The sequence below is a fragment of the Bubalus kerabau genome, chromosome 1 (assembly GCF_029407905.1).
Source record: "Bubalus kerabau isolate K-KA32 ecotype Philippines breed swamp buffalo chromosome 1, PCC_UOA_SB_1v2, whole genome shotgun sequence".
Classification (NCBI taxonomy): Eukaryota; Metazoa; Chordata; class Mammalia; order Artiodactyla; family Bovidae; genus Bubalus; species Bubalus kerabau.
This window is the reverse complement of record NC_073624.1, coordinates 178,218,924-178,228,366: the sequence shown is the minus strand read 5'-3', so window position 1 is coordinate 178,228,366 and position 9,443 is coordinate 178,218,924. Positions and strand designations below refer to the sequence as shown.

The 9,443-nt window shown below is 38.8% G+C and overlaps 1 pseudogene; it reads right to left on the bottom strand.

The window, feature by feature from the left end:
• Nucleotides 1-8,003: 8,003 nt before the first annotated feature.
• Nucleotides 8,004-8,905, bottom strand: LOC129620491 (olfactory receptor-like protein OLF4; annotated as a pseudogene).
• Between the last annotated feature and the right edge of the window lie 538 nt (nucleotides 8,906-9,443).

Here is a 9,443-nt window from a genome sequence, read left to right as displayed (position 1 = left end):
TTGGTGGTGCTGAATTCTCTCAGCTTTTGCTAGTCTGTAAAGCTTTTGATTTCTCCTTCATATTTGAATGAGATCCTTGCTGGGTACAATAATCTGGGCTGTAGGTTATTTTCTTTCATCATTTTAAGTATGTCTTTCCATTCCCTCCTGGCTTGAAGAGTTTCTATTGAAAGATCAGCTATTATCCTTATGGGAATCCCCTTGTGTGTTTTTTGTTGTTTTTCCCTTGCTGCTTTTAATATTTGTTCTTTGTGTTTGATCTTTGTTACTTTGATTAATATGTGTCTTGGGGTGTTTTGCCTAGGGTTTATCCTGTTTGGGACTCTCTGGCTTTCTTGGACTTGAGTGATTATTTCCTTCCCCATTTTAGGGAAATTTTCAACTATTATCTCCTCAAGTATTTTCTCATGGTCTTTCTTTTTGTCTTCTTCTTCTGGCACTCCTATGATTCTCATGTTGTATTATTTCATATTGTCCTGGAGGTCTCTGAGATTGTCCTCATTTCTTTTAATTCGTTTTTCTTTTTTCCTCTCTGATTCATTTATTTCTACCATTCTATCTTCTACTTCACTAATCCTATCTTCTGCCTCTGTTATTCTACCATTTGTTGCCTTCAGAGTGTTTTTATCTCATTTATTGCATTATTCATTATATATTGACCCTTTTTTATTTCTTCTAGGTCCTTGTTAAACCTTTCTTGCATCTTCTCAATCCTTGTCTCCAGGCTATTTATCTGTGATTCCATTTTGATTTCAAGATTTTGGATCAATTTCACTATCATTATTTGGAATTCCCTATCAGGTAGATTCCCTATCTCTTCCTCTTTGTTTGGTTTGGTGGGCATTTTTCCTGTTCCTTTACCTGCTGGGTATTCCGCTGTCTCTTCATCTTGTTTATATTGCTGACTTTGGGGTGTCCTTTCTGTATTCTGACAGTTTGTGAAGTTCTTTTTATTGTGGAGTTTCCTCGCTGTGTGTGGGTTTGTACAGGTGGCTTGTCAAGGTTTCTTGGTTAGGGAAGCTTGTGTCGGTGCTCTGCTGGGTGGAGCTTGATTTCTTCTCTCTGGAGTGCAATGAAGTGTCCAGTAATGAGTTATGAGATGTCTATGGTTTTGTAGAAACATTTAGGCAGTCTGTATATTGAAGCTCACGGCTGTGTTCCTGTGTTGCTGGAGAATTTGCTTGGTATATCTTTCCCTGGAACTTGTTGGCTCTTGTGTGGTGCTTGGTTTCATTGTAGGTATGGAGGCATTTGATAAGCTCCTGTCAATTAATGTTCCCTGGAGTCAGGAGTTCCCTGGAGTCAGAGTTTGAACTTAAGCCTCCTGTTTCCAGTTATTGGACTTATTTTTACAGTAGTCTCAAAACTTATCCTTCTATACAGCAGCATTGATAAAACATCTGGGTTAAAGATGAAAAGTTTCTCCACCATAAGGGTCAACCAGAGAGGTTCACAGCATTATATGGAGAAGAGAAGAGAGAGGAGGGAGTTAGAGGTGACCCGAATGAGATGAGGTGGAGTCAATAGAGGAGAGAGCGGGCTAGCCAGTAATCACTTCCTTATGTGCACTCCACAACTGGACCACTCAGAGATGTTCTCAGAGTTATACAGAGAAGAGAAGAGTGAGGAAGGAGACAGAGATGGCGAGGAGGATAAAAGGGGGGGGTGAAAAGGAGACAGACAGATCCAGCCAGTAATCAGTTCCCTAAGTGGGCTGCACCGTCTGGAACACACAGAAATTCACAGAGTTGGGTAGAGTAGAGAGGGGTTAGGGAGGAGACACAGGCAACCTGGTGGAGAAAAAGGAGAGTCCGAAGGGGTAGAGAGCAGTCAAGCTAGTAATCTCGCTCCCAAGTAAAAAATGGGTACTGAAGATTGGGTTCTTAAAGGTAAAAAATTGGTAACAGATACCTAAAAGCAAAAATTAAAAATCTAGAGTAGAGTTTGGAATTTCAAAAATACAATGTTAAAGAAAAGAAGAAGGCAAATAAAGAGAGCAAAGGAAAGAAAAAAAGAAAGTCACAAAGATTATAAAGAAAATCAGATCAGATCAGTTGCTCAGGCGTGTCCGACTCTTTGGGACCCCATGAATCGCAGCACGCCAGGCCTCCTTGTCCATCACCAACTCCCGGAGTTCACTCAGACTCACATCCATCGAGTCAGTGATGCCATCCAGCCATCTCATTCCCTGTCATCCCATTCTCCTCTTGCCCCCAATCTCTCCCAGCATCAGAGTCTTTTCCAATGAGTCAACTCTTCGCATGAGATGGCCAAAGTACTGGAGTTTCAGCTTTAGCATCATTCCTTCCAAAGAAATCCCAGAGCTGATCTCCTTCAGAATGGACTGGTTGGATCTCCTTGCAGTCCAAGGGACTCTCAAGAGTCTTCTTCAATACCACAGTTCAAAAGCATCAATTCTTCGGTGCTCAGCCTTCTTCACAGTCCAACTCTCACATCCATACATGACCACTGGAAAAACCATAGCCTTGACTAGACGGACCTTTGTTGGCAAAGTAATGTCTCTGCTTTTGAATATGCTCTGTAGGTTGGTCAAAACTTTCCTTCCAAGGAGTAAGCATCTTTTAATTTCATGGCTGCAGTCACCATCTGCAGTGATTTTGGAGCCCAGAAAAATAAAGTCTGACACTGTTTCCCCATCTATTTCCCATGGAGTGATGGGACTGGATGCCAGAATGTTCAGCTTTAAGCCAACTTCTTCACTGTCCACTTTCACTTTCAACAAGAGGCTTTTTAGTTCCTCTTCACTTTCTGCCATAAGGGTGGTGTCATCTGCATATCTGAGGTTATTGATATTTCTCCTGGCAATCTTGATTCCAGCTTGTTTTTCTTCCAGTCCAGGATTTCTCATGATGCACTCTGCATTTAAGTTAAATAAACAGGGTGACAATATACAGCATTGATGACCTCCTTTTCCTATTTGGAACCAGTCTGTTGTTCCATGTCCAGTTCTAACTGTTGCTTCCTGACCTGCATACAAATTTCTCAAGAGGCAGATCAGGTGGACTGGTATTCCGATCTCTTTCAGAATTTTCCACAGTTTATTGTGATCCACACAGTCAAAGGCTTTGGCATAGACAATAAAGCAGAAATAGATGCTTTTCTGGAACTCTCTTGCTTTTTCCATGACCCAGCAGATGTTGGCAATTTGATCTCTGGTTCCTCTGCATTTTCCAAAACCAGTTTGAACATCAGGACATTCACGGTTCACATATTGCTGAAGCCTGGCTTGGAGAATTTTGAGCATTACTTTACTAGTGTATGAGATGAGTGCAATTGTGCGGTAGTTTGAGCATTCTTTGGCATTGCCTTTCTTTGGGATTGGAACGAAAACTGAACTTTTCCAGTCCTGTGGCCACTGCTGAGTTTTCCAAATTTGCTGGCATATTGAGTGCAGCACTTTCACAAATCATCTTTCAGAATTTGGAATAGCTTAACTGAAATTCCATCACCTCCATGAGCTTTGTCCTTAGTGATGCTTTCTAAGGCCCACTTGACTTCACATTCCAGGATGTGTGGCTCTAGGTCAGTGATCACACCATCGTGATTATCTGGTTTGTGAAGATCTTTTTTGTACAGTTTTCTGTGTATTCTTGCCATCTCTTCTTAATATCTTCTGCTTCTGTTAGGTACATACCATTTCTGTCCTTTATCGAGCCCATCTTTGCATGAAATGTTTCTTTGGTATCTCTGATTTCTAGAAGAGATCCCTAGTCTTTCCCATTCTGTTGTTTTCCTTTATTTCTTTGCATTGATCACTGAAGAAGGCTTTCTTATCTCTTCTTGCTATTCTTTGGAACTCTGCATTCAGATGTTTATATCTTTCTTTTTCTCCTTTGCTTTTTGCTTCTCTTCTTTTCACAGCTATTTGTAAGGCCTCCCAAGTCAGCCATTTTGCTTTTTTGCATTTCTTTTCCATGGGGATGGTCTTGATCCTTGTCTCCTGTACAATGTCACAAGCCTCATTCCATAATTCATCAGGCACTCTATCTATCAGATCTAGGCCCATAAATCTATTTCTCACTTCCACTGTATAATCATAAGGGATTTGATTTAGGTCATACCAGAATGGTCTAGTGGTTTTCCCTACTTTCTTCAATTTCAGTTTAAATTTGGCAATAAGGAGTTTATGGTCTGAGCCACAGTCAGCTCCTGGTCTTGTTTTTGCTGACTGTATAGAGCTTCTCCATCTTTGGCTGCAAAGAGTATAATCAATCTGATTTCAGTGTTGACCATCTGGTGATGTCCATGTATAGAGTCTTCTCTTGTGTTGTTGGAAGAGGGTGTTTGCTATGACCAGGGCATTTTCTTGGCAAAACTCTATTAGTCTTTGCCCTGCTTCATTCTGTATTCCAAGGCCAAATTTGCCTGTTACTCCAGGTGTTTCTTGACTTCTTACTTTTGCATTCCAGTCCCCTATAATGAAAAGGACATATGTTTTGGGTGTTAGTTCTAAAAGGTCTTGTAGGTCTTCATAGAACCATTCAACTTCAGCTTCTTCAGTGTTACTCGTTGGAGCATAGACTTGGATTACTGTGATATTGAATGGTTTGCCTTGGAAATGAACAGAGATCATTCTGTCGTTTTTGAGATTTCATCCAAGTACTGCATTTCGGACTCTTTTGTTGACCATCATGGCCACTCCATTTCTTCAGAGGGATTCCTGCCCGCAGTAGTAAATATAATGGTCATCTGAGTTAAATTCACCCATTCCAGTCCATTTGAGTTTGCTGATTCCTAGAATGTCGACATTCACACTTGCCATCTCTTGTTTGACCACTTCCAGTTTGCCTTGATTCATGGACCTGACATTCCAGGTTCCTATGCAATATTGCTCTTTACAGCATAGGACCTTGCTTCTATCACCAGTCACATCCACAGCTGGGTATTCTTTTTGCTTTGGCTCCATCCCTTCATTCTTTCTGGAGTTATTTCTCCACTGATCTCCAGTAGCATATTGGGCACCTATCAACCTGGGGAGTTTCTCTTTCATTATCCTATCATTTTGCCTTTTCATAAATTGAAAACAAATACCAAAAATCAAAAGTTAAAAATCTAGAGTAGAGTTTGGAATTTAAAAAAATACAATGTTAAAGATAAGAAGAAGAAAAAGAAAGAGAGAGAGAAAAAAAAACAAAGTCACAAAAATATAGGTTCAAAATTGGTAACAAATACCAAAAAGCATAAGTTCAAAATCTAGAGTAGAGTTTGGAATTTCAGAAATACAATGTTAAAGAAAAGAAGGAAAAAAAAAAAAAAAACAAGGTCACAAAAATTATAAAGTATATATATATATATATATATATATATATGAAGTTTGCTTTAGAAAAATAAGGTTTTTGTTTTTTTGTTTTTTGCAAAGTAATAGTAGGTTATAAAAGTGAAAAATAAAGGATTAATAGAGGACTTAAAAATTAAAAAAAATAAAATAAAGAAAGAAAGAAAGAATGATCGCAAAAATAGTAAAAATATATCTAGGAGTTTCTCTGGTGGTGTTGTGGGTATTGTGGGGTCAGTTCATTTTCAGCTAGTTCCTTGCTCCGGCTTATATTTCTCAAGATCTATAGGCCCCTTCCTATGTAGTTGGTACTAATGACAGGGTTTTAATCTATTGCCTGTTGCTTATAAGGTGGTTCCCTCTGTTATAAAAAAAAAAAAAAGTGTCCACCACCACCCCCTTTGTATCAGGGCAGAAATCAGACACTGAAGAGACCAGCAAACAGAAGAAGGTATAACAGAAAACTCCATTCTAGGAGCTGATACTATTCCAAACTCCATTCTCATTGCAGAAATGGGCTCATGGAAATTAGCGATCTGCACATTATAATCTGAATAAGGCAAGGGACTTTTTTTTGGAATTCTCTCAGGTTGTTTCCTGTTTTCAAACTCTGGCCCAGCGGTTCTCAGAGATGCCTTTGCCAGATGTGATATTTGGTCATGTTGAAGGGATGCTGCTAAACATCTACAATGCCCAGGCCAACACCCAGCTCAAAGAATGATCCTGCTACAAAAGGTCAACAGTGAGAAAATGAGTAAACCTATTCTAGACCAGGACTTTCCCCTCATCACTGTGCATACCAGTCACCCAGATACTAGTTCGTATGTAGTTTCTGATCAGCAGGTCTTGCCTGGCCTTGCCTGGTGAGTCAAGAGGTTCCTGGATGGTGTTCATGGTGCAAGTACTGTACTGTGGCCATTTTTGAGTAAGCAAGGCTGTGTTCATATATTTTAGAATCATGCATGTAGTTTTAGATTTTCTCCACTCCAAATTGTCTTCACCTGAGCTTTTGAATGAAAAGTGTATGCATTCACTCCAGACGTATGATCAGTTCTATTTTTTTTTTTTACAAGGACCCATGTATCACACCAAATAATATACTTCTGAAAAGTCTGAAATGCTATTTCTCAAAGATCCATGTGTGTGTACACACACACACACACACACACACAGGTCTCTAGGAAGACCCCACAAGGTCCTGCTCAGTTACACATCAACTAACTGAAAGAATAATAAAATCGAATTGAATTGAAGGTAATTGTAATAGACTCATTATGCTTGTTTGAAGCATTTGTTTTGATACATGAAGATAACTGTCATGACTACTCTGCTGTTCACCTTTATTTTATATAAATACAAAATAAAAAAATGAAACAGTGACTTCATTGGTATCCTTTTGAGGTCATGTGGAGAGGGTGGAAGAATATATGTGTTTGCACAACAGAATTCCAAGCTTTCCAGGGACTCATCCTTTAATTATGAGGATGATATATAATGGTTGATATTAACATTGTTCATTGTCTACCTTTTAGTGGTTTTGAGAAAATTCTGAGGAGTGAAAGATATTTCATTTTGAGGAATGGAAGGAATCATATTTTTTGGAGGCAGTGGTAATTTCATACAGACACAAGAAAATAATTTAATAAAACCCAAAACATGCCTACAGTCCTTCAGCTCAATGAATATACGTTATAAATGAACACTGACAGTCCACATGTTTATGAGTATATGAACTGCCTGAAAAATACATCTTTCTCATAGATTTCATGTTTTGTCTCACCAAACTTAGGTTTAACCCTACTGTAGGGCTTTGCATGCTTAGTTCCTCTATCATGTCCTACTCTTTGTGACCCTATGGACCTAACCCACCAGGCTCCCCTGTCCATGGGATTTTCCAGGTGAGAATTTTGGAGTGTGTTACCATTTACTTCTCCAGAGGATCTTCCAGACCCAGGAATCAAACCCACATCTCATCTCCTGCTTTGCCAGGTGCATTTTTTATAACTAGCATCACCAGGAAAGTCTACTCTAAAGCCATACTATATCTATTTATTTCTTTATAGGTGACTTCAGAATAGATTCCACTTGGAGATGTATTTTATTGTCAATGACTAATTGCTAATGACTGTGGTAGACCAAGTGGACACAAGGGTGTACAGAAGACCAACAGCCTAGTGAGTGAAATACCCTTGACTAGTGACAACAAGCAGTATGTTAAGTTTGAATTACCAAAAATAGCATTAAGGTAGTGATATGTAAAGAAAGATTTTCACAAAAGTGAGAAACTGTGGTCTCAGATTTTCTTGCCAGGAAGTATTTTCCCAACTTATGGGAATGGTACATCTCATGACTATTTCTTTTAGTCAAACAAAATGAAAAATACTCAGTATGGCCTATTTTATTTTACAGGAAATAATTATTAAGTGATCCATGTAGGCTTCTGAAATAAATGTGTGTATTTTCAAATATTTCACCTCCAAGATTGGAAATGTAATTGTGAGAGTAGGAAAATGAAAAAGGGGAAAATCAAGGATATCAGAAATATCACAAAATACATAAATTGTATAAAGTCAAAATCAAAATAGAAATGCCAAAGAAAATAGAAAGGCAATACTCTAATTCCACAATTTGATCAAAGACTGACAACACTGACCTCAGGCTTTGAGCTCTGCTATCATGGGCCCTAGAACAATAGGGCATTTTACAGTCACCTTTCAAAGAGTATTTTCAGACCCCTCTTTAAGTCTTTATTTCTCAGGCTGTAGATGAAGGGGTTCAGCATGTGTGTGAGCACAGTGTACATCACCAAGGCTCCTGCATTGAGTGTGAGCTGTGGGGTAACAGCAGAGCTAAGGCACACTCCTCAACCCATACAATAAAATAAGGAGACAATTGAGAGGTGAGATACATAGGTGGAAAATGCTTTATAATTCCCCCGAGCTGATGACATTCCTTGTATTGAAGAAACTAGCTTAGAATAAGAGTAAAAGATGCCAGTGAGGGGACCACCAGCCAACAGTAGAGCTACAGAATACATCACCATATTATTGAGAAAGGTGTCAGAACAGGCAAGTTGAATTATCTGATTGAGTTCACAGAAAAAGTGGTGAATTTCTAAGACTGTGCAGAAAGCCAGATGCAACACCATTAAGCTTTCTAACAAGGAATGTGGGACACTGATGATCCAGGACACCAGCACCAGCAGTTCACAGAGCTGGGGGTTCATGATGACTGTATAGTGTAGGGAATGATAGGTGGCCATGAAGCGATCATAGGCCATCACAGTCAGCAGTAAAATGTCTAGTACTACAAAAAGTGTGAAAAAATATACCTGGGTGATGCAGCCTTCAAATGTTATAACTTTGTTCTGTGTCTCGATATTCCACAGCATCTTTCGGATGGTGGTGGAGGTGAAGCAGATGTCTACAAAGGACAGGTTGGAGAGGAAGAAGTACACGGGGATGTGGAATTGGGAGTCTGAGCTGACGGCCAAGATGATGAGCAGGTTTCCAAACACAGTGATCAAGTACATGGAGAGAAAAAGCCCAAATATGAGAGGCTGCAGTTCTGGTTCCTCGGAAAATCCCAGAAGCTGAAATTCGGGAACCCTCGTTAGGTTTTTTGGTTCCATTTGGTGAAGGTGACTACCAGGAAAGGGTCAAAGTAACATGACTAATTATCACACAAATGGGCAATACTCACATGGTTGAATTGCTGTCTTTTATATTTTGCAATAAATACATTAACTATTCATTTTGATATTTGGCAAAACTAATACAAGTATGTAAAGTTTAAAAATAAAATAAAATTAAAAAAATAAAATTAAATAAACAAAAACAAAAAAAAATTTGCTCATAAATTTTGTGCACTTTGGGGAACCACTTGAGTCATCTCTACTTAGCAAACTTGTGTAACTATCAGTGTTTTCACCAAGATGTCATGTATTGAAGTTTTAATGAAAAAATTTTTCATGCATCTTAAAAATACAAATTGAATAGTGACAAAGTCTCAATATTGTCATTGCAGGGAATGCAGGGTGCTGAAAACAAAAGCTCCTAAGATCCCATTTTGGTGACAGAATATAAGCCAACAAAAATTATATAGCGTGTCAGATGGTGGCCAGTGGTATGAAGAAAAAAAAGAGGTC